This window comes from Heterocephalus glaber, unplaced genomic scaffold, assembly GCF_053883595.1.
Source record: "Heterocephalus glaber isolate CG9 unplaced genomic scaffold, H.glaber_assembly_v1.0 deba00001429, whole genome shotgun sequence".
Lineage (NCBI taxonomy): Eukaryota > Metazoa > Chordata > Mammalia > Rodentia > Bathyergidae > Heterocephalus > Heterocephalus glaber.
The window spans coordinates 12,603,874-12,630,664 of record NW_028258294.1 but is presented as its reverse complement, the minus strand read 5'-3'; the positions used below and the strand labels follow the sequence as shown (position 1 = coordinate 12,630,664).

Genomic DNA, 26,791 nt, shown 5'->3' with positions numbered 1-26,791 from the left:
AGCCAATAATGATGAACCTCTCATCAAAGGAAATTTAAATGATATAGATTCTGGAGTGAAGACAGGATTGAAACATAAGAGCAGGTAGGTGATTACTGCAAATGACAGTGAGCATTTGGTAATTTCCATTATTGCTTACCTAGAGTGAATCTTGGCAAGAAGGGAAGAAGTCAATGCAGGCTTATGTTTACATTTTCATTTATCTTTGATATTTCATCAATTATAAGTTTACAAAGGAAAGAAAAATTTGTTTTTAATACTCCAGAAAAACTGATGCTTAGAGAAGGATACAGAATGAATTTCCAGATACATATGCTAACATAATTGGTATTGAAGAATTTAAATTGGAAAAAATTAACAGGAAGTATTTTGTGCATTTTATGGTTTTATTTAACATTATCACCTATTCTATGCCAATAACAAATGATCCAAATGGTAAATATTGTCAACTCTTTTACAGGTGAAGATACTGAGGCTCAGAAAGGCCATACCTCCTGCTTAGATTTATAGTTAGTAACTGGCCTCATTTTAAAATCTAGGCTGGTCTAAATACTACACTACCTAAGTTAAGGAAAAAGAAGTGGTTTGGATTGTGTACCAGAGCCTTTTTGGTGATATATGTTTGAAATTTCACCATTTTTTTATATTCCTAGGTAAAATCACTACCTGAGGCAACATTTAAGTCAATTCTGATGCAAGGAGGGCTCTTCAGTCAAATTCACTGAACTTGCCTTACTTGAATCTACAGATCACTAAGCTTTGTGCATGGTCTGCCATACTAGGAGCAATAAACTGAAGATTCCAGGCTAAATTGAGCTCTGCTTCATTCTTAACTCTGCCAATAGCTTCTATTCATTCATTCAAAAAAATTGTTCAATGCTTGTTATGTGCCAAGCACAATTCTGGATAGCGCTGCTACAATAGAGAACAAAGTGGGGTTTTGGTGCAATAAAACAAAGATGAGGTTTTGGTACCCCACAGGGTACACATAAAAATTTTAAAAAGCTCTTAAAAATTAAATAATCAGAGAGCATTTTTAAATTGAACTATTTTTATCATATTACAGGTTTATTCTGCTTTTCTTAGTAGGCTAATTTGCTGCTGGGCTTTTGGTACATCTAATCTCACTCAAATAAAAATGGAAAAGTACCAAAGAAGTAAGTAGGCAGCTTAATTTTTAAAGCAAAAATTTTTGTATTTTTTTTAGGGTTTTTTAAATGACAAAGAAAATTTGTTAATTTTCTTTTTCTTTAACATCATCCACTAGAATTTAAGACCCATTCAGAGTCACTGTCAGTTTCATAATAGAATGAAACCATAATTCTCACACTCATTCACTCATATGACAAAAATGTATAGAGCTTTTACAATGTGCCAGAAACTTGGAATTAAAAGATTAAATGACCATCTTGCATCCATTTATTTAAAAAGGTTAAGAAGACAGGGTCCCTTCAGTGAGCTTTTGGTCTGAAGGAGGTATCTGTCTTACTTCTTAGATTCCCATAGGATATGTATGCTACATTGCTTAATCCTTAAAAATCCATTCTATGTAGTAAGTGAGCAAAAATCACAGGTGCATTTCCCCTAAATCAAAAAGTTCAATTTAAGCATGCTATTTTTGCTTTTGATAGAATAGGACTCGATTTTCTATATACTCCCTTTTTTTTCTATTTTATTTTGTTCTAGTGTGTAAACAGCTCAGAGATCAATGGAATGAATTATCATAAAGCACCAATTAACTTCTGTATCCTTCAATAGAGAAATAAACACAATACCAAGACGAACACATTAGCCTTGGAATCATAATACATAGGGCTCAATTCCACAGTTAGGGAAATGGCTTCTATTATTCTCATTCCAATCTTTGTCTGTGTGTCTCATCCATCAATAAGAGCTATGCATTTAAAGCATTAGTTGGCGATTTAGCCTGTTGAATAGCAAGTTTCCAGTGAGGAAAAGAAAGGGTATAGAGTTAAGAAATAGATTTGAGCCTGGAGATGCAAATGCAAGAGGGTTAATGGAAAATCTGACAGATACTTAACTGTAATGTGCATTATCATAGGTGACTCAAACAATCCCCTTTGCACCAATTCTAATTAGTTTTGCATTTTCTAATCAGTTGTTAGTCATTATTAGTTTCATAGAAGGGGGTGGTAGTTTCTTGTAGTGAAATCCAAAGGAAGCAAAACCGTGTTTAGCCAGCCCATTAATCAGTAAATTTGCACTTTAATGGTTAATTAATGTCAGGCACAACGACTTAGATTCAGAAGGTGTTTACTATAAGGAGTTCTAGATTTGAAACGAAAGACTGTTCAAATGTTTAGACTACTAGAATCAAAGAGGTGTAATGTGAGTGAGTCATCTTACTCTTTTACATTGTGTTTCAAGTAAAGGAGACCAAACTTACAAGCAGACACACACACACACACACACACACACACACACACACACAGTTCCTAGATACTAATTAGAGAACTGTGGCTGAATATTTGCATTTCATGCTATGAATCTGAACAATAAAGTGGTGCTGTATTCTCCAAGCAATAAATTGAGTTGAGCATAATAGAGGGAAGCCAATGACTGTTTTCCTATGCATCCTGCAAAATCAAGTTTTCAAGGTCTCCTAGGATGAAAGAATAGGGGTGGCTGACCTGTTTCCTTTTCTTTCTTCTGCTGATTCCCTCCACCCTGAATCACAAGCATTTTTCCAGTTGGCTTTTTATAGGCCCTTAAACTCAGCTCCACCTTCGGGAAACATGAACTTCACAGAAAGGCTTTTGGCCTTCCTCCTTTGCAGCCCACCAGTCCATGGACTAAGCACAGCACTGTGTAAGAGCATTCAACATAATTTCTCTTTCCTTTCCCAGGCTTTTTTGCTGCTACCACTGCATGATTATCCATATCTCTATCTCTTTTCCATCTCCATGTGCTGTGATTATTGTCATATTCCCTTCAATATCCTTCTTTCCAGCTACCTTATCCATGCACAATTCTGCCTTTCTCCATGTTCCTTAAGTCCAAGGTCAGTGGCTGGAGTTCCAGTTATTTCTGTTGCTCTTGTGAGATCTCCCCTCTAGAAATGGAGCTTTAACCAAGATCCAGTCACTCCTTGGCATTCTACTTCATAGCATCAACTGTCTCTAGAAATGCCTTTTTCCCAACTACTGCTTGATCCATACTGATTATGACATCCTGTCTATCATCTTAGACAATTCCACATGTGTTTTATAATCCCAGTCCCTTGCTTTCCCAACCCTTTCTCTGAGTGCCCATTTGCTACATAAACCCCTCCTCAAGCTGTGAAACAAGCAATTTCTTCCTCCTTTAGTGCGCACACCACAGTGAAACATTTTAGTGTTGTTCATATCATACTGTATTATAATTTTTATAGGTCTCTGGTCCACTCAACTGTGAACTAGCAAGTTGGGTCCAGGGAGTTTCTTTTTCCTCGCTCTGAACTCATACGTTTTGTGTTTCTTATCACAGGCAATGTTTTCTACCTTAAATTGTAGTTAAGTCCTTACCCCTCAACTAGACTTCTGCTCCTTGAAACTATGATCTATAGGTAATTAACTTTCTTACATCCAAGGGCTAACAGTATCTGAAAGTGTCCACCTATGCACAAAGAGGGAAAGAACAAAAAAAAGGGGAACAAGTTGTTACGGGGCTTGTGTGTGTGTGCGCATGTGTGTGTTATAGGCTATGTGGTCTTGAAGGAAATGAAATAAGTATGAATAACTTCTGGTATTAATATAAATATAAAAAGAACATTTTTGAGAACTTATACATTAGTTACTTAAAAATGTTATGACCACCTTAATGACCATATATGACTTGGACCAAGTTACTTAAATTCCCTGAGACTGTGTCATCCGTAAAATGAAAATGCAACACTTATTTTGTAAGACTGTTGAAATTTTCCATGAAATAATCCATGAAGCATTCCACAAATACAGGGCCTGCGCTTTGTAGACAATTTGTAAATGTTAGCTTGCATCTTTTTGCAAAGTAATAACTCTCCAATAAAACAGTGCAAGTTATGTGCTAGTAGACACCTGCAATGGCTGAGTTGCAAAACTGAGCCTTCATTTGCTTCTGAGTATCTAGACAACTAAGGCAAAAAAAAAAAAAAAAAAAAAAAAAAAAAAAAAACCACCTCTGTGGGAATATAGATTTTTGTTTTGATTGTTTTTTTTTAAATATAAAAGAAAGCATATAAGGTCATCATTGGAGGCAAACATTTTCCTGGAAATGAACTCAAAAGTTCATCTATCATTGGAAGAATTAGGTAATATAATGGACATCTTCTGTTGGAAATTTTGTGAAGACACAGTGGTACTGTTTCCTTTGATGTTTCTGTTACTAACCCGGTTTATAAAATTTGAGACCAAAATGTGAGATTTTAATTCAGTATACTTTTACTCTGGAAAGCTGAGACAAGGTGGCTTTAAATATAATTTTCTGAAGGTCTATCCCAAAAATTTTTACACTTGTTTTAGCAAGAACATTTCTATTTTACCCCTTACCTTGCCTTTTCAAGGTTACCCTGAGCCATCTCTCACTTAACCCAAGAACAGGGTTTATTATAGGACCTTATAGAAATGCATAACTTAAATCCCCATTAAATTGCCTCATTCAAGTATCAGCTGTCTAGAATGAGTTTCTGATGAACCTGTGTATTGTGTAAAGTAGATTAGACCTGCTAGGAGTGTATGCCTCACAATGAAATTACAGGGAGAGCTTTCTAAAACCTTTCAATATGCTGTAATTTTACCACACCATCCTTTATATATAATAAACCTGTAAACTTCACCTTCCCTCCAGTTCAAGCTTAAAAAATCATCATAAAAAATTTGAGAAACTGGTATAGATATTTATCACTGAACAATATTTAAGTGTTGCCTGTATGCATCAAACCATGCTAGCTGCTATAAAAAATGTAATAAGTGAGGTTTGCTGTGTGAGAGCAGTTTGGGAATTAGCAACAAACACATGAAATCTGAACCCAAACTTGTTGCTCAGTATTTTACCATTAGTCACTGGGTCTTGCTTACTTTCTTTGTTGCAATTGCTTTCCATAAATCTGAATTTTATGATTCTAGAATGAAATTATTGCACTCACTTTTAAATTTGATTTTTACTTTTATTAAAGTAAAGACAAATAATACTAAATGCAAAAGCTATTCCACAGTTCCTCTTCCTTTACTCTTCTTATACTCTAAAGAAATTCACTTTCATCATTTTTAGTTGCTTCTGTGGTATTTGCCATCATATTTCTAAATCCATCCATACCTATTACCTTTTGGTTTATTAATTTCAGGCTATATCTGTTATGGCTTGTTATATCATGTAAAGATTTTTGTTCTATTTTCAACCCTTTCTTCTTCACTCCTTTTCCCACCATATGGTTAGATTAAAAATTTAACCATATCAGTGTTTTCAGAATTGATGGACAGATAAATAATATTTATTGCTGAGACAACTAGTTACTATAATTATAATTCCTATCTAGGAGTTAAGGGTTTGATTTTTTTCATTTGTGAAGTCTCTACCCACATCTTCTCTTTTATTTAATAGCTCTGTAAAACATCTCTCAAAATATGTTCAATACTGTGATTCCTATGAATCATCTATAGTCTCCATTTCTTGTCATGGATTCACTGCCTTGGGAGTCCTCTGTCCCTAGCAACCATTCTGAGTTGTCAACGAGGCCTGCTGATACAGCTGTCACCTTACCACTTCCTGCCACCATCCTTCCAATCCTCTTCATTCATTTCCTTCTTGGGACTCTATTTCTGGATCCTCTGTGCTTCTCATTGCTTATTTACTCTCTTATTTTGGTCAACCATATCTTCTGGTAGCTTCCTGACCAAGAGTGTGTGAAATAGAAAGTGTTAAAGCCTTCCAAGAGACGGGGTTGTAGCTCACTGGTAGAGCACTTACCTAGTACGTACAGGACCCTGGGTTCAATCCCCAGCACTACCAAAAAACAAAACAAACAATACAATAATGAGAAACCCTTGAGAAGAAGCATAGCCCACTTGAAGTGATAAGAAATAAGAAACATTAAAAACATCAAAAAGAAAATTATTCATTTAACATAGATAATGTGCTAATAGTATGTTTGGTACTACAAAGCATGTGAAAAAAAGGGGTGAAGAAGGAACATTCATTCATTGAGCACCTACTGTATGTCAAATGCTTTCTCATGGCAGTCCTACAAAAATAGGAATAGCTGTCTTCTCTTTACAGATGAAGAATTTAAGAACAGACGACTTGCTACTTTGTTCAAGGTCACACAGCTATCAGGTAGCAGAAGTAGAATCCAGGACCCTGTTTGTCTGATTCTAGCCATGCTCCATATATTGCATCTCTTAGCCAAAAGCACACATGCATCATCCTTGTCTTCAAGGAGTTTTCTTGGTCATGTCTTTATTCAGCTATGTCTTAGTTACTTTTCTCATTGCTGAGACAAAATACCAGACACCCAAAATTAAAGTAGGAAAGGTTTATTTGGCTCACAGTTTGTAGAGGTTTCAGTTCATAGTTGGCTGGCTCCAAGGCAGGGTGGCATAGCAGAGGGTATCACGGAGGAGAAACAGAAAGGGAGAGAAGGCGGCATGCAATAAGCAATGAACTACAAATGATGACCACAGCAGCCCTCTTTCTGTCTCTTATCCAGGCTACTCATGCTGGGCGGGCAGAACTCACACCTTTAATCTCATCACACCATGAATCAATCCCAGCATCACATCCTTGATCCCAGCATCATGCCCCCTAGAGCCAGCCACCTCCAAAAAGCCTCACCTATGCCTGCATGAGGCTTTGGGGGGACATCTAGATATAAGCCAGAATAAGCTGTCAGGCTCTGCTTTTCAGACTTCATGTGCTCTTGTGTGTGTGTGTGTGTGTGTGTGTGTGTGTGTGTCCCTGCTTTTTTCAGTTTCAGTGTGCTCTTTTGTTTGTGTATGTGTATGTGTGTATGTATACGTGTGTGTATAAAATTTAACTCTGTTTAATGCAATATCATTTGGGTAGTCCTATGTACATCAAGTTTTTTTATTATATTTTCCATGAAATTCTGGAACAAAGTTTTTTCTAAAGGAGACTTTAGCTCTTTATCCCCTTATTTCTTAGGCATTAGGCAGTTACAATCTGATCTAGTTATAACTGAAAATACGTTAGTGGTTTTCACCCTTCTCCCTGGTGGTTTTTGGCTTCTGTGCCAATCAGTCCATTTTATGACATTATCACATTTAGCTCCTGTCTTAGGCATATCCAGGTCATTGGTGAGGAATAACTGAGTCAAAAGAAGAGCACTTACTTCTGACTTTATACTGTGCCAGCAGGTTTCTCCAGGCTCCTGTTCCTGGAGGTTTGGATTGACATGCCTTTAGGAAACAAGGCAGAATGGTAAATACAGGGGGAAGAAACACCAAAAAAAAAATTAAAAATCAATGAAAGAGCCAACCACGGTGGTGCCTCCCTGTAATCCCAGCACTTTGGGGGCTGAGGCAGGAGTATCAGCAGTTCAAAGTTAGCCTGGACAACTTAGTAAGATCCTGTCTCAAAAGCCAAAAAAAGATAAAATTGGTTCTGTTGTTGCTTTAACAGATACTCAGTGACAGGTATAATGTCCAAGCCAACAAGCACTACTGAAAAATTTCATTCATTCTGGCACTGTTGATTTCTGATTGCTTTTCTCACCCAGTCTTGACTCACCAACAATATCTCACACTACCCCAGGGAACTTGCTTGCCTGTGGTTCTCTGTGTGCACTCTTAGCACTGCTCCTGCAGGATCCTGCTTGCTGTTTTGCTATGGTTGCTCTCAGAGGCAGAACCCTTTTCATATAGCTAAAAAATTAGAAGCAAATAGTGTTGGATTCCAGAGGTTCATTTTTAATTTGTCATTTGGCACTACCGGTGCATTTTTTCCATAGGAACAATTTAAAGAAAGTTTATTAAGTCCTCAAGCTAGCCTATATCAAGTCTATTTACCTCATATGGACATTGAAGTATTAGATTAGAACTATAATTCCTAGAGCATTGCTTGTTTTTACATGATTTGTTCAGTATACATTCATTGATTGAGCCAGGAACAGTGATCAAGAATACAACCTATTTTGTGAAATAGAAAATTATAGAACAAGAGAGAAATGTAATCTCAGATGTACACAGAGCACTTTGCTATGTAATCACAGAAAAAGGCATCCACCTGTCAGGTTCTGAAGAGGAGGAGCAGCACTTTCAGCTACACCTTCATGGGAATGGAAAGAAGCCTTCAGACCAAAGGAAGAGGCTAAAGGAATTGATCTAGAACAGTGCCAGAAAAGGAGCAAAGAGCTCTTCATTCCCAGTAATCTTTTATCACCAGGACATTTGTAGCATGACTATTACCTGAATGCCCACTGCTCCCTGTTCCGTACTAGTGTTGGGGACTGAATTTTGTTTATTTCATTTATCAAGATACAGACATTTTGAACCACCAGTTCTATTCCTATAATCTTTTTTTTCTCTATTCCTATAATCTTAAAAAGAGTATCAGGGGGTCAAGGATCCACCATGAAGGCAACCAGGCTCAGCACCCTCAGCAGCCTGCCTCTCCTCTGGAGGCCACAACAGCAGAGGGAGGCAGGACTGGTAGATGAGGGGATTTAGCTCAGTGGCTCCGCTGCCTGCCTCGCAAGCACAAGGACCCGAGTTCGATCCCCGGTACCAAAAAAAAAAAAAAACACTTTTAGAACTGGTAGACAAGACTATGTTTTGCCTGTGTGAATACAATCCACAAAATTGTTTGCTTCTGAAAAAGCAGCGTTCATCTTACAGCCAAGATAATTCCTAAAATAAGGCTTTGCCCCACATGTATGACAAAACTGAAAGTGTTACAAGACAGAAAGATGTAGTGAAAAGTAAGAAAGAAGGATCCCAAGGGAGAAAGAAAGAAAATTTGAGCCAAAATGCATTTCTGATCACTCTTGTGCTGGGCGATGTTACTTTATAAGGCAATTTTAACTCTCATAACTTGCCCATTTCTGTTTGCAAATGCAGATGCTCAGCCATTCCCACAAATTTCTCCATTTGTTTTTTCTCTTTATGTTGTATTCAGTTTGTGAGTGGGTGGGAGAGTATAATTTGCTATTGTAAAATTATTTAACATTTTTCTGAACACTTGAAATGGATTCGAATTTGAATGGATATGAACTCAACATGGATTCCAAGACCCAAAGGTCAGGATGCACTTGGACAATTTTGATATGTAAAGTGCTGCCAAACATCGTCATTTATGTAGATTCACAAGAGGGTTGAGCTTTGGGATGCTACAGAACCACATTTTTCTCATACTCTGAGGTAAGAAGAGGTTTCTAGCTGCCTGTGCATTTGCATGAGTTGGAGAATGTGGGAGACCCCTCTTCAGTCCACCTTGAATGCACACATTCTCCAAGGAAGCCAGAGGCAGCTGTGTGAGAACCTCGCCAGGCTATTCCTTGGGGGTGTGAGGGCAGCCCTGACTTCCATGGGAATGGGATTCCCTGCCAAATTCAGATACCGAGCCTTCCCGTGGGGACCATATCCCATCCCAAGTGAAGGAAGTTACTGTGAGAAGTTAAGCAGACAGCTCTAGAGGACCGTGCTCATGTCTACATATGCATGTGTGTGCGTGTGTGCGTGCATGTGTGTGTGTATGCACACATCCATGCAACAATGAAAAGAAAGTAGTAGTCCTCCACTATTGCTCGCCTTATAGTACACATGGAATCAATATAAAATTTCACAGTAGGAAAACAATAAACAGGGTGAAAGGGAAGCTGGTTTCTCTCTCCGTGGTTGGCATTTCTACTTGTGAATACTTTGAGATGCACATTATTCACACCTCTAGATTTTACACATTTCTTTTCACCTTTGAAGATCTCTAGACTCAGCCCAGATGGTATTTTAAAGAAATACAGGGAAGATCACAGGTCTCAGCAATAGAGTTAGAATAATTTTCAGGGTAATTTTTAAAAAATTAAGTCTCTTCAACCTAGGCATTGCACTGAGGAAGGAAAGAAGGGAAGGTATTAACTCATAGATTCTAAAAGTAGCGACAAAGCACCCACAAAGCAGGACAACCAAGGTTCACTTCAGTATTCAAATTTAGAAAAGTGTGAGAATATTGTATAGCATGGCCAAATTGCTCAGGCAAATTAGCATATGATCATCACAAAAGGTGCTATCTGAACACCAATTAGTAAGAGTAGAAACATTTTCACATTGACCACAGTAGCAGATGACACATTAAACAGTATGTTCCCAGCCATAAAGCCCATTAGCTTTTCCAATAACCTGAAAAGACAAAGAAAAAAAGAACTTGGGGAAACTTCTATTCATCAGTCAGGTTTCCTTTAAACATCACTCCTTTTAGGAAGCTGGTCAGACAGATTTACCCCCACTCCATTTCCCCTAGCTCAGCTTGGCTCACTCATTATGCTATACCTCCAAGAACTATGTATCCTCTTCACCAGTCTTCACCACTTAGTGCCTAGCACCCAGCACACTCCTTAGCACTTTTTAGGCACTTAAATATGTGGTCAATAATTGATGAAGCATTGAGATCTTATATTAGGTCTTGGAGGAAACTAAACTGGAGAAGAGGAAATCTCTGCTCCATCTGAGGAGACAGACAGATAATAATAATGAGTGACACACAATTTGCTGAGCTGTGTAACACCAGTAAGTACAGTCTCCTTAAAGATAAACAAATAAAAGGTTGGATTTTGAGCACCTTAGTGATACAGTGGAAAACTACATTAGCTGCTCGTCCGATTTATTAATTTTACTAATTAGAAATTGTCAATAGAATCTTATTTCCTTACATTTCATGTTTGCTATCCAGGCAGCACAATGTCAATACCAAAAGGGAACACTTTCACCCAGGGGAATATTGTATCAGCAGGAAAACAGGAAATATTATCAATATCTTCTCTAGGAAAGCTATCTGTAAGCTATGTGGGAACTAACATTGAATCTCTAAACTTTAGAACTGAAAGCTAATACATGATTAACTTTGCAGTCAAAGTCGAAATTAGGAGTCATACTCAAATTTCCTAGACTTTTGGGGGTTTTTTGTTTATATGGATTTTTTTGTTACCTACTCCTTTTGCCACTCTGCATTTAATTCATTTTTTTCAGGGAACAATCAAAAGGAAAATATGCCACACCCATTTGTGGCCACCTGTGCTCCTTATAGCATTATTCATTAAACACTCTTGGTGTGCTTAGCATAATTGACAACAGAAAGGAAGTGAAAACTTTTCTCTAAGAGTTTGCTGATTCAATTAGAGAAAGCCATTTAGAAAGATAACTTGAAATCTCAGACATAGCAATCAAACTTTTATTCCAATGTCAAAAATTGTTTGAAATCTTTTTCATATTGGCACATTTGTTATTTCTCTCAAAGCACATAGTGGACCTCTCCATGCAAGATGTATATAAAATTATAGAACACAAATGCAGTTGCAAAGGTGAATGACTTCAGCTGGCTTTGAAGTCACTGTTGCATTAAACACAAGAGGTGGACAGATCATGACTCTTTCTTCCTCATTGACCTCTCCAAGGACAGTATAGGAAGAGTTGGATCTTTTTAAAAATACACTACATTTAGTGCCTAGAAGTTTCACGAAACATCTTGTTTCAATGTGACATTTTCATACATGCATATAACATATTTTGATCATATCCACCCCCATTAACCTCAAAAAGTAAACATTTTGTTATCATTTTCTTTTGGAAATTTTTTTTTTTTTTACCGGGGGTCAAACTCGGGTCCTTGTGCTTGCGAGGCAGGCGGTGGAAACACTGAGCTAAATCCTGGGCCCCTCTTTTGGAAATTTTTGAGAGAAAAATTACATTTTGCAAATGTCAACTGGAACGTTCATGTGACCAACACTCATGTGTTGCAAAACTCTCTTGCAAACGAGGGTTTTATACACAAAAGTCAGTATAACAGCATTTTCTGTGTAACTCTGAATTTGGTTGCATGATACGTACTGTCAGACATTACTATATTTTTTATTAATTATATTGGTTCATTTAAGGTATACTATATTTTGAGAATCTGAGCTTACCTGAGGCAACATGGCTTTAGTGAAATTGATTAACTGAGTGACCCCATGTAGGCAGTTTTCACAATGACTCAGTTTCCCTAAGTTGCAATGAAATAAGTATATCAGGTGTTTCCCACACTTTTATATTTATGTTTTATAATAGGAGAGCTGGCATAGATTTGCCATATTTCACTTTATATAGACATTACAGACCAAAACAACTACTGCCCACTATCACTATAATTTAATCAGAGAATATACATTTTAGCATTTAAGAAATTGAGAACATAACCACAGAGTAAATGATGGTCCTTGAAGGTCAATAAATTTAGCTATTTGGTAAATTAACTCCATGAACCTTATATTTCTCAGTCCCACAAGTGAAAACATCCTCAGAAATGAATACAGAACACAATTAGATTAGATGGTCTACATGGCTCCCTATGAGTAAATAAGTAAGTAAATACCCAACCAGAGATATGTAACTTTCCACTTTGTTATAGTGGAGGTGTTAATATTTTACTGCATTCAACTAACTAGACTGTAGAAGGCAATGCCAGCTATGTCATACTACTTCCACCCAAGACAACATATCTGCTTCACTCCATTAAATTGTCATTGTTTTCAGTGAGGATGACTCCTCTAATTACATGCGAATCTAGCAAAAAGGAAATCAAATAAAAAGAAGAGGAGAAGTCAAGTGACAGGAGAATATAAATGGAAAGAAAAGCCTTTTTGCAAGGATAAATAGATGATTTTGCCTAAAACACAAAAGTAAAAGATTTACATCTCAAAGAATGTAATACAATTCAGGTAGGTTATTCAGTGTTATTACAGTATTATTGCAGCAGCCCAAGATTCATTGTGTAAGTTAAATATACTGTCTGTTCCCTAAGATTGTATTTGGTTTCCATAATAGCTTTTTTATGTCCTTACAGATTGGAAATATAAATATGGAAATTTATGGTTATCAATATATTGAGCCAAATCCTAAGAGAAGAAATTTGGCCTGAGGTCTAAAAGTACTTAACTGAAATGGAGCCACCAAGAGACAAGTTTAGTCTTGGAGATACGTGTGAGAGGGTGACAAATGGAGTTTATCACATTAGGAGACTTATGGATTTGCCTTTTGTTTCCTTTGGCAATGCAGGGTAAGAGGCCGGCTTTGGCACCATTGCTTTAAACACAGTCACTTGGCATGAGATCGGCCTTCTGGTCCTGTTTGGGGCTCATTTTGTAGCGAATCTCTTTCCAGTGAGGCAGTTAGTTCTTTTAGAATATGGTTGTGTCCTTGAAAGCCACCTCTTTCAAGTTGAGAAAACTTGGTCTCCCTCCTGTTCTTCCTTGATGTATACAACCCTGGTTCTTGAGGCAAAAATAGCTTAATTTATTTAAACTATGTAAATGCTCAAATTTATGATGAGAATTTTAGAGGTGGTATGAATCTCAGAGATGTTTCTAGTAAAATCATGACTCCTTTTTTACATATATAAGAGAAATCCAGTGGCTTTTCTAAGTTTGTTCACGTGCATGAACACAGATGAGAAAAGTGATTTCCTCCTTCCAGATCAATGCTGGATGCTTTTGCATCCTCAGTGAAGCTCTAACAAATATACTGTACAGTTGAGACTATGTGAAAAGTATAGAATACTCTATTATTTTGTATATCTTCAAGACATACCCTTAGGCAACGTTTCACTATCTAGACATATGGCGTTAACTTTGTAGCAAGAGCTTTCCTAGGCAAGAACACTGCAAATTGGAAATAGTTAAACCCAGCGAGGAATCAGAGGAAATCTGTAGCTACTTGTAATTTTCTGTTGCTGTTGTAATTGTTGTTTTAATTATTTCAAGGTTGAATAAATCTTATATCCTTCTGTTTCACAAAAAATTACAATTCACTAACTTAATTTTCTTTATTTTTAATGCAATATACATTTTAAGGATTTCTGGTATATTTGGTCCAACAGTCAAGATAAATGAAGGACTCCTCCTGATGCAACTAGAGAAAGCTGCCTTGAGGAATGATTTTTCTATGACTGTGACTAGTCTGATGAACTGCCCACAAAGACAGCCAATCTTCAGAATGGCCAGTGGCAATATACCATGTTGACCTCTTTTATATATTGGGCCTATGCAGGAGAGACCAAGGCACAAAGAGAAAACACAGCCCTTGGATGAACACAGATGGAAAAGGTGAAGTCTGATGACTAGGAAATTAAAAGGATAGCATAAAATCCAGTGTACTTAAATATCCATAAGTCTTTTCAGGCTATCAGTACAAATGAGGTCATATAAAATTAAAACCAGAATCTTACAAGTCGCAACCTTCTCATACCATCTTCTCATTGAGAATTCGAATTCTGGTCTTCTGGTCATGGTGACCCCTAGCTCTATCTACACTGTAGGAATCCAGGAGTCCAAAGTGTGTATTTGAAATGCTCTCCTGAGTCAGTAGGACAGACTACTTAGTACTACCTGCCACTCTAGGCTACATGGCAGACTCCACTAGCCAACCTGGCCTAGAGCAACACATCTTCACAGACTGTGGATCCCAAACTAATTTCAACTCAAGTGGCATCTCTTTCTCTTTCCACACAGCTCTGTCTTTTGCCTTGGTCACACACACCTGTGCTAGCTGATTCAGGACACTTACAGGTATCAGTTGCCATGTGGGCAAACCCATTGCCCTCTGACCCACTGGTTTTATAGCTCCGTCACCCTGTTTATATCAGATCATATAATTCTTCATAAAGCTTTCTCCTTTAGGAAGCTCCAATCCCTCCTGACAACTCGATTTCTATCTGATTCTTCTGCTATTCTATATATATGCCTGAATAACAGAACATGAATTAGGGGTACAGTTCAAGCCTCTACCTGCTTTCTCCCACTCAGATGTCCTTTAGCCCTTATATAAACGCCTAGTTCCACCTGGCAGGTGTATTCATGTCTCAGCTGCACAAAGAATGCTGAAGTAACAACAAATTAATCAGTGCAGAGAGAGATAAAGAACAGAAAAAAATTCAGATTGATGTAGCCTTGAGTTTAAAATGAGATGTATCTATAGTCTGCCCTGAATTTATAACTATGTGTATCCTGTAGTTGCAAAGTGAATTTGAAAATCTAAATTAATCAAGAAGCATAGATCTAAGCAATATGATTTTCTCTAATTTACGGTGTATTTATTTCTCCTAAAGTTACAGTATGATTTATCTGGAATTTTCTTTGCTTATTTTAATTTAAAAATAGAAATACTTCAAATACTTTATGTAAAAATGAAAGAAAGAAGTAAAAGAAAAGAAAGAGAAGGAAGAGAGAATGAAAGAGAAATAATTTGCCTTCCTTGTGGGTCTGAAACTCTCAAGCTAAAATACATACTTTTTAAAATCCACTGAAACACAATAAAAATTAATGCAGTATCTCTTCACTTTTAGAGTCAGCATCTTTTCTATTGTTTTTAAAGCTTCCCCCAGGAAATTCTAGTTTGTATCAGAGTTGGGAACTATAGAGGAAATACCAGGACAGGGGGAGTTCACAGATTTGCTTTGCAGACCTCCACCTTTGAGAAGGCAGACTTTTTATGTAATGTAGAAGAAAAATCAACCCAGGTCAATTACTGTAATAGAGAAAATCAGCAGAACAAAGATAGTTTTCTGCCCAATAGCTAAGGATTTTTGTAAAAACAGTGAGTATAATCAAGAACAAAACATTTACTAAGTGAAATGATACATACATTGTTATTATGACTCAAGATACTCAGATAATTAAGTAGTAACAATTTTGCTGACATTTAACTATATTAAGAAGAAAACTTGTTGAACCAGAAATGTCAGTGAGAGGTTTGTTAAAAAAAAAAAACTAAATTTGGCAGCTATTTTCTGCCTATTTCCTAGGAGAGACTTTTCAATTTATTTGACCTATTTATACGCATATTTGATTCTGTCATCATCCTCAGGCCAACAAACCAGGAAAAAATGTTAAAACTTTGTACAGAGGTCAGGAAGACCTTTAACTCAGCAACTTGAAACCACAAGCTTGCAAAATATGGTTTTTGAAGTTCTTTGGGAATGTATAAGTAATATAGGTTTGAAATGAAAACTAAACCAAAAGAGGCAGTCATAGACACATATTTTCATACCTAACATCCAAATTAATGTGAAATGTTTTACCCAAAGTACTCAATAGACCCTGTTAAATAATCATTTCTTCTCTTTCCTTAACATATCTTTTTTTTTTTTTTTTGAGTCAGGGTCTTGCTGTGTAGCTCAGGATGGCCTTGAGCTCACTACATAGCCCAACCTGGCCTCAAACTCAAGGCAATCCTCCTGCCTTGACCTCCTGAGTGCTACAGGTATGGGTCACCATACCCAGCCAGGATTCTTAACAAATCTTTGAAGCAATTTTGATATTCTAAATCTTATTTACCAATAACAGATTTAAAAGATGATTTTTTTAAAAACTCAGGATATAATTCGCAAAAGTGTTTCGTTTGTTAAATCCTTACTTATCCTGCATACTGTAAGGAGATCATGTGATAACTTTGTATTTTAAAGAGTTGTTGCTGACATAATAGACTTACTTTCTGAGACAGAAACAGTACTGTTATAGGGCTGTGGTGTTGGCTGCAAGAAACACATTTGCTTCCATAGAAGTGGCCCCTTGTTACTTCTCTAAATGCATGCTCTGTTGTGTGGAAGAAGGCATTTTAAAAGGCAGTCCCTGTCTTAAAGAGTTGTTTTTAAAATAGTGTCAGGCTATACTGGAAAGAAGAGTATTGACCCTGGAGATGCTATGGCTTAAAAAAAAAAAGATGCAAATGGGAGCTTAACAGCAGAAGAGTTTGGAAGGCTAACGTGTCTGATTGGGAAGGCAAGGTAGATGCTTATCTTGTGCCACAAGGATCTCAGAGAAGAATGATGTGTGTCTTGCCATGTCATCCCTCCCTCCACCCCCTGATATTACTCCACTGGTTTCCCATCTCACTAGATACTAGCCAAAGTCATCACTAAGCCCTTACAAGGTCTGCCTACAAGTTAACATGTGTAAGTGTGCACACACACACACATCCCATCCCCCTACCACAACTCCCATAGTGGTCTCTGTTTCTCTATCCTCCAGCCACACCTGCCTTCTCAAAATGCAACAAGAACATGCCCAACTAAGAGACTTTACAATTCCAGTTCCCTGATAACCCTCTCTCTCTCTCTCTCTCTCTCTCTCTCTCTCTCTCTCTCTCTCTCTCTTCTTTATCTAGACTAATTTTTTCCATAGCTCTTAGCACCTTCAGGCACACTAGTGAGTTTACTTGCATTTTTTTCTATCTCTCTGCCCTTGGTAGAATTTAAGCACCCTGAAAATAGCTGCCTTTTCACTGTCATTTACTACTATAGTCCCAGCTCTTCAGTGTCTGGCGCATAGTAAATGCTTAACCAATATTCACTGAACACATAAAAGATTTTTATCCCACTCTCCAATGTAATCCATCCCTTGAAGTCTGGTCCTGGTGATTGAGTAAAATTTGGTCTCATTTTAGGTCAATTCTTATAGAAGGAAACAGCATTAGGTCCATCATCAATAAAGAGCATGTACTGTGTCTAAAGATAGATGAATCAAGCCTAAGTAAAATGTATTTTGTCTGGCACACCTATGAAATCATATTTTCCTTCTGTTTCCCTTCCCCATACACCTTGAACCACAATATAGCTGAGGTTTTAAGGAGAAGGCAGAGAATTTTTTAAGGAAGAGGATGTTGATACCCTTTTTGTGGACAATGATGATATCTGCCTTGTGCCCTCAGAATGGCAGTGTGTGCCAGCCCCAGTGAGCTGTTCAGCATACAAGGACACTAGTTACACAATTGTCACTATCAGTGAGAGGACCCCTCGGCACTGATGGCCTAACAGCAAGGCCTGGGCATGGTAGGAAGAGCTAGTGCTGGACATAATAGAGGAAGGTGCCCATCCTGCTTCCCATGGGTGGGATTTCTGAAGAACCACTGGCTTTTCTGCTTGCTGAGCTCCATGCTAAGAGATGGGTAACTCAGTAATTACTCATCACAGTCACCTGTCTGTGAGTGAGTTCTCAATCTACTTTTGGAAGAGGTTGGGGAGGAAACAGGGAACAGAACTAGGGGTCTGGGGAGTCAAGAACCAACCTAACCACTTTCTCTGTGCCAAACACAAAAGGTAACCAGTGCTGTTCATAAGGTCTCCCAGTGCCAAGCAGAGCAGTAATGAACAGCACTAGCTCTGCAGTGAGACATACTTGGCTTCAAATCCTGACTTTGCCAATCCCTGGCTCTGTGACTGCTATCAAAGTACTTAAATTCCTCATGTTTCCACATCTGTAAAAATGAGAATAATATTCACCACACGTGATTATTATAAGTCTTAAGTGATACATTTTGTACTAAGAAGTTACCACAGTTCCTGGTACATAAGAAGTTCACATAAATGGAAGCTCCCCAGAATCAGACCATCCTGGGGTCACCAGTACTGGAGAGAGTTAAGAAATGAATCATGATTCCTCTTGCTAGTGTCTGTATGTTGTCATCCAAAGAACTTTAGAAAACTAACAGCTACACTAAGGTTTGCTTTATTTTCTTTTCTGTACATGTTTATGTGAGTAGAGAAAGCCACACACACACACACACACATACACAGAGTATGTGTATAAGGCCTAATACAAAAGAAAATACATGGCTTTGCCCTGCTGTGCCATGAGAACTAGTATCAATTGCCATCCTGGGTACATTGCAAGGACTTCTATTTCTTTATCTTGGTTTTGGAATAAATATGTGATAAAACAAGGACAGTTTTCTTAGTAACTTTTCTTGGAGTATTTTTTTAATGGGATTAGGCATTTTTAAATTCATCAGGTATATATTCAGAACATTTTCCAAATCATTAAAAAAAATCAGATACTTTAGGTTGTAGAAATAAGATATTTCCTGTCAACTTTGATACAAAACATTCTTTCTAGTTTCTTAAGAATACAGTCTCTTATTGAGATGTTGGCTTCTTGGTTTAAGGCACGAATTCTAATAGTTTCTAAACTTTTAACCTTTATTCTACTTAGAATTCAAACAAAATGATAAACAGTGATCAAGTGTATAAAATAGGAAACTCCCAGATTAAAAGTGAAAAATAACGGGCCAGGGCTTTAGGTCAGTGGTTCTGCCGCCTGCCTCTCAAGTGGAAGGTCCTGAGTTTGATCCCCACTACCAAAAAAAAAATGAAAAATATCAGTTATTTCTAAGACTATAATAGCAATAATAATTAAAATTAAATGAAGATTTATTCTATGTTGGATACTAATTCCAAATACTTTACATTGTTAATTCATTTAATCCTTGAAACAGTATCTTGGGGAAAATACTTGTCTTTCACATTTTACAGCACATTGAGGTGCACCAAGGTTGATTAACTTGCACAAAATCATACAGTGAGTAAGTATATTACATAGTCTGAAGAGATTGCCTGGAGTAAATATAATAGTGAATTTATTGTATACAAAAAAGAAACTGAACTTAGCCCAGAGATTTGCCCAAGGTACAAGGACAGAGAGAGGACTTGACTTAGACACATTTTGAATCCAAAGCTTGGGGTTTTTATATGTATGCTGTGAAACTGTTTTTTCAACATTCAGACAAGCCATCAGAATCATACATAAACATTTCATCAACTGTTCCTTTCCACAGAATCTGAAGGAATATTAGAAGTTCTCTTCTCTAAGCAATATTTTCTAGAGTAAACCTGACCAATAAACAAATCATTTTCTAGAGTAGACTTTAGGTATGGAATTCTAGGTGAAATTTTAAAGAAAGAAACAGCCCTATCTAGCTGGTGACTCTTTTAAGACAAATCTTAAAAATGAGAACTGTAAGGCTGAAGAGAGCTGGTGACAGTGAGGGTACCTACCCCCTGTAGATACTCTAAAGTAAAACTGTCCAGTATAGTCTTACATACTCCCAACTTGTGATAACTGGACTGTACATTTCCCTTCCTTCCATCACTCCTTATTTCAGAGTCCCTTTGAGGGAAAACTCTGCCACCCTATCATAGCCCCTAAAGTCCATGTTCTATAAATTTCAAATTACTACCATGTGTTGCACCCTCCTCCATCCTTCCAAAGTTATTTCCAGCTGGATGCCTATGTAAGCTTATAGCTTTGCAGAGCACTTCCTATACGCCCCCTCCAGCTGTGAACTTTTTACCTATGCTTCACTGCAATGTCTACATACTTATTGAAAGTTAACACAGTACAGGAAATGCTACATCATCCCACTGGCATTACCCGTTAAATCGCCTAGTGTCTGGGCAATATGAGAGTGAACCATTTATTATAAATGCCACATCACAGTTGTAGCAACTTTCTGTTTTCTGCTTCCTTTAATCGTTCTGTGTAACACAAATCAAGACCCCCAAAAAATACATATGTGACTCTAACCCCGCCCTCGCTTTTTACTTATTTTTTTCTTAACTGATTACATTTATGAAAAGAAAGAATATCAAAGAAGAGATTGTTTTTTAAAGCACAATCATTCAAATACTCACTTTTCTTTTAAAGAAGATTTTTCCTTTACCTAATGCCAAAAGTGGAACTTTTCTCTCACTATGTGATGGTTTTCTACTTTGTAAAGAGGTTTGGATTCAGTAAAGTGCTTGTGTTTTCACATTAAACATCTGATTCACCTTACTTGGAATGTACCAGGTTTTCAGTAAATGAGTCCCACACAGCTTTGAAGAGACCTCTGTTCCCCGAAGTTAACTAACCCATCAGGTCACAGTTCAGATTTGTTGTTTTCGGTTAGCATTACTTTTACTATAGGAAATCAGTTAGTCAATCAGAAAGTGTCCTTGTGTGCATTCATGAGGCTCAGACTGCTCTAACCAACAGGAACACCAGATATACTCAAAAGCAAAGGTTTTTGCTCATTAAAACTTACTAGAAAAGTGAGGGGGAAATGAATTCCTCTTCTTTTCATTATACATACACACACACACACACACACACACACACACACACACACACACACACACACCCATGGGAGGAAGAAGAAGAAAAAAAGGAAAAAAGGAAGGAAACAAGGAAAACATTTCTTACTTAAAAACACTTTCTTTCAAAATTCTGAATTACAGGTTTTTACACCTTTAATCTAGGAAAAAAGTGGCTTGACTTACAGGATTTGTGGATCCTCCACTCTTCATCATGCCATGACACCATCATGTGAAAACTAGCCTATCCCAAAGAAACAAATCTTGTTTGAGATTTTTATCTCTACTTGAACAGCAGATGTACTTAGCAGGGATCCATGTTTATCCTTTCAAACTTGCTTCTCACCTTTATATTTTCCTCTCCTGAGACATTGTTCAAAAAAAAAGGAACCTGCATTGCAGGCTTACCTTCAGCTCATTTCAAAACATCATCCAGTCCCCTTCAGATGCTCAGTGTCATATGGACTTTGTTCTTCACAACAGTTGACACCATCTCATCATCGAGGAAAAGAGAGAGAGAGAGAGAGAGAGAGATGCACAATGCAATCAGATAATTTATAATCCAAAGAATATCTATTACTTGGCTTAAAACAAATTCAGACAATTTAAGAGGCAGAATTAACTTAGGGATAAAAAGAGCTGATTTAGATTCAATTTTTCATTGGACTCAAAATCATTATCTGTCTTAGGTATAATTTTTCACTTTATGATATTGAAGAATGTTGCATTTTTTGTCTTATGAAAAGTAAATTATGTTCTTTAGTAAAATAAGTGTATTAGCCACTGAGCTACTGTTTTGTCATATTTTTGAAAGGAATAACTCTTTTAGATCCCATATGATCCAATAAACTAAAACTAAACAGTGATTTAAAGAGACAATTTTATTTCCAACAAACCCTAATTTTCTCCCAGGGAGTAGTAACATTGAACATGGCATTTTGGTCTTCGGGAAAAGGACCTTTAACAAATTACAGTACATTTATACTCACAGATGAAGTTCAATACTATGTAATTTTCACTTAAATTCACATTTTCTTTTCATTAGGTAAGATCAAGGGCCTTCGCATAAGCATTACTTCTAGTAGAAATGCCATAAAATGGTTATGTGAGTGATTTTTGTGCTTGGCAATAATGTAAATAGAACTATTTTCTTTAAAAATAATCAAGACATATGGCCTAAAAAGTCTAGATCTGCTTACAGAAACACAAGAACAAAAATTTATAAATGGGTGAAATGAGTTTTTTTGTTTGTTTTTTTGTTTGTTTAATGGTAATAAGGATTGAACCAAGGGCCTTGCACATATGAGGCAAGCTCTCTACCACTGAGCTACACCCCTAGCCTGGATGTCATATTAAATAACACACAAATAGCTTCCAAATTGTTTGAGTCCTATTTGGTATATCAAAAACATCACTGGTTCATTGTGGTGTAAAATTTACTAGCTTTGTCTAAAATTTCAATTGCATGTTTGTCTGCTTATAATTGTGCAAAGAAATTTAGTCACACATTTATTTAGTTATTTATTGTATTTATGCAAATGGCCATTGTTATGATGGAGGTTTTTACAAAAGTATTTTAAACTTCAACATACAAAGTTCTTATTTCATTTCTGTATATCAGCTCATGGTTTCCACCTGGTGAATACACCATATGAATCGCTTTCACTCACTCATGCCTTTGCCTGAAGGACTCTCCCCCTTCCCTTCTGGCTTTATTCAACTCTTTAGATCAAGATTAATGATCATCTTCTTCTTAGAGTTAAATTTTAGGCTCCCCTAACAGCTTTTAACATTTATCTATTTTAACATTTGACACATTGATCCAGTTGTTTGCTTACAAGCCTGCCTGTCCCATAGGACTATCAGATACTCAAAGACAAGGACACTTTTTATCCATCTTGGAGTCCTTGGTGACTAGGAGAATGTCTATCCATTGACTATTTTCAATAAACATTATTGGAGTGCATAAAATCAGTAGTATTATTTATTTTTGTGTTTATTGTATAACACAGTCTTCTTTTTGTTTTCCTTGATGTTACAATTCACCATAAAGCATACATAGAAAAATTGGAAGTACAGTAGAAGCTTGAAGAAAATATGACTGAGGGCCAGGGATTTAGCTCAGTGGTTTCTCCACCTGCTGTGCAGGTGCAAGGACCCGAGTTCTATCCCCAGTACCAAAAAAATCCAAAAAATATATATGACTGAAATTCTGTAAGTGGAAAAGAATAAGCTAAAATACAGATAAATTGGGGGGTTATTTCTTATTAGTACATGTTTACAGCACAAAATGATTGCATTCCTTGTGTTGAGTTGATATATGTTGCATAACACATCATAATTCTTTTTTTCATCCTCTTCCCTTCCCCTTCATTCCCCTCCTTTAGTCTCTTTTTTTTGGGGGGGGGAGGGTGCAGATACTTTTTATTAACTGACCAAATCATAAAAATAACATAGTAGATACTTTATTTCATTCTTATAATAAGCCTGTTGATCTGGTCTTCCCTGCTTCCAACATCTCCACCTTCCACAAAATGAGTGGTCTTTTTCTTCATTCCACCTTGTGGAGAAGATAATTTGAAGGGCACAGGAAGTTACTTGCCTCTTTGAAGCATTTTCCAGCAGTATAGATCTCATGAATCAGATCCTTCCTGCAGATGATGCCATATTTCCCAAGAGATGGAGCAATCAATGAGTTACCTGTCAGGCAATTCGCTTCTTATTAATTTTGCTATAACATGCTTGTATATTAGTTCATTTATTGACCTCAGATTGGGGTACCCCCATACAATATGTGGTTCCACAATTCTCAGCAAGTTAACTGAAGCCTTGTTAAGCTTAACAAAGGTACCACTGAAGATTTGGTGAAGGTAAAGAAGCTGCAGCACCTTGCAGACCTTTGGGTCACACCATTGAGACTCCTGATCCAGATGACAAATGCCAATTTGGGTTCTGCAGGTACACAGAAGTTGCCAGCTTTTCTTGCCATTCTACCCATTCAAGTCTCAGTTCTGTACATCTGTCCATACTCCTTATGATAGTGCCTGGCTTTTTCATAGATGAGCTTCCTCCTTGCCTTTCAAAGTACTTTTGGGCAAACTTCTTTCTTGGGCACTTTACTTTGGCTCTGTGAAATGTCTTTGCTTTTACTTAAGGGTTTCTGGCACAGCAGGAACCTTCTTTTTCTCCTCTTCAACACTCTCCATGGATCCAGCAAGAAAAGTGCCCTTCTTTTATCTCTTTATCTCTTTCTCATTTGAGAAAGATTTATCTCATTATTCCTATTATCTGTCTTTTATTTTGATCTTTATTTATTTGGGACTCATATAAGAGAAATCATGCAATATTTATGCTTGTGTGTCTGAGTTATTTCACTTAACATTATATTCCCAAGATGCATTCATTTTTCTACAAATCAATCAAATTTACCATTCTTTATGGCAGAGTAGTATTCTGTTGTGTATAAATACCATATTTTTCTTTATCCATTCATCTGTTGATGGACATATAGACTGCTTCCAAGATTTAGCTATTGGGAATTATGCTTCTATAAACATGGGTAGGCATGTATCTTTGTAATATTATGCCTTTAACTCTTTTGGGAAGATACTTAGAAGGTAAGTAGCTGGGTTGCATGGAATTTCTAGTTTTAGTTTTTTGAGGAATCTCCATACTGATTTCCGTAGTGGTTATACTAGTTTACATTCCCACCAACAATGTAGAAGAGTTTCTTGTAGCCTTGCCAGCATTTTGTTTTTGTTTTTGTTTTTGTTTGTTTTGTTTGTTTGTTTGTTTGATCGAACTCGGGACCTTGCACTTGCAAGGCAGGCGCCGGAACCACTGAGCTAAATCCCTGGCCCTGCCAGCATTTGTTATTTGATTTCTTTCCCATGGCCATTCTTTCTGTACTAAGATGAAATCTCAATGTTGTTTTAATTTGCATTTTTTGAGTAGCCAGTGATGTTGAACTTAATGGGTTTATTATGCATTTGTACTTCTTCTGAGAAGTGTCTATTCATTTCATTTTCCCTTATCTATGACCAGGTGGCTTTCACCTTATGACCTAGTACTGTATCAGGTATAGATTTAAAGTGACTAAGAAGTTCCCTCATATATTTTAGTCATAGTTTTGCAGAGTTACCATCTTGAGCATGTAAATTCTGTGGCAAAGAAAGTCGAGCTTTGAGTCCTAGTTCCCTACTTCCTAAATTGCCTGAACTCTGTGCCTCTGGTTCCTCCTTTAAAATAAGATAGTGGCATCTACTTCTCAGAGTTCTTGTAGGGAATACATGAAATCCATTATATGAAGGGTATGGTACAGGATTCAACAGCAGGTCACACTATAAGTGGAAAATGAGATTATTGGATGATAATGCCATGGGATAGGAGATAAATTCTAGCAGGAAGGTGTAGAGAAAATGATTCCATTTAAACAGGCTTATCTGACAGTTATTCTAATGCTGGGACAAAATATTCAACACCTACAACATAAATGAGGAGAGGTATATTTTTAGTTCTTGCTTTCAGAGGTTTTAGTCCATGGTCAGCTAATTCCAAGAAGAATCATGGTGGAAGGGTGAAATGGCACCAGAAGGCAGAGCACAGAAGAAGAGCACAAGCAAGAGATATACCCTCCAAAGCCATGGCCCCACTGCGACTCATGCCAACTGGGCCCCATCTCCTAACAGCACATTCAGCTGATAAGTATAGTAGCCCCGTGATCCAATCACCTCTCCAGGTGTCTTTTAATACAATTGAGTTGGCAATTAAGATGAACAGGCACAAATTATAATTCTTGTTAGAATCTAACTCTTGTTAGAAATTGGACTTAGATGTTCCTGTGCTTGCTTTCTGATCTTGTGATGGGGGAAAGGCTCAAGACTGAGGCTGACCGCCACATTGCCCTGAGAGGCTGGCATCCTCAGCCCTCCTTTTATCATCCTAAACTTGGAAGTAATCAGAAGAAAATAATATGAAGCTTTGGCAGCAAAACTCACCCATTAAAACCATGGCTAGACCTCACACTCTTCCTTGAAGCCTTATTGACTGTGACAACAGATTTAAGACATATTTTTCATGCATTTCCTGATATGATTTCTGGCCCTGCAAGTTAAAAGAGAGATTAGGAAAGGACAGCTGGAAGGAAGCATCACTTGAACTGAAAAGTGTTAATTCTCCAACATTAGAAAGGGGACTTGGAAAATTAGATACAGAACTGTGTTATGGTCCAATACAATAATGGATGTTCCTAAGTGATCACTCTGGGTAATGTTAAAAAAAAAAGTTAAATTACATTCAGTGTCTATTCTTCCCAAAGGCAGGGAAGTATGAAACACTTTATTTCTGCTCAAAGTTTTGGTTTCAGTGGGTTGTAGAATTTACTTATATGAAAAAAAAAAGAATTTACTTATATGGAACACCTCATTCTCTGCCAAAGCCAAATAAATGAAATGTTACTGTATTTAGAAAATAAAGAAAGTGGAACATTTGTCGTAGTAATGTGAATCTTAAAAAAAAAAAAAATTTGCTAAGAACAACTATAAAGTTGGTGGACTTTTTAAAAGATTATTCATGAGCAAATTCCACCATACTGTGAGGAACAGGGGCATTTTATTTTGTTTACCAGGTCAAGGTGAGCACTTGGCCCCGGATGCTGTGAATGAATGAATGAATGTATAGATGGGTGAATGAATAGATGTATAGATGGATA

At 37.0% G+C, this 26,791-nt stretch overlaps 1 protein-coding gene and 1 pseudogene across 3 annotated transcripts in view; one reads left to right on the top strand and one right to left on the bottom strand.

Moving 5' to 3' along the window:
* Maml2 (mastermind like transcriptional coactivator 2) overlaps positions 1-26,791 on the top strand; it is a 356,733-nt gene that overhangs the window by 251,482 nt on the left and 78,460 nt on the right. The gene's annotated exons all lie outside the window — the stretch shown is intronic.
* Positions 23,547-24,357, bottom strand: LOC106008351 (large ribosomal subunit protein uL30 pseudogene; annotated as a pseudogene).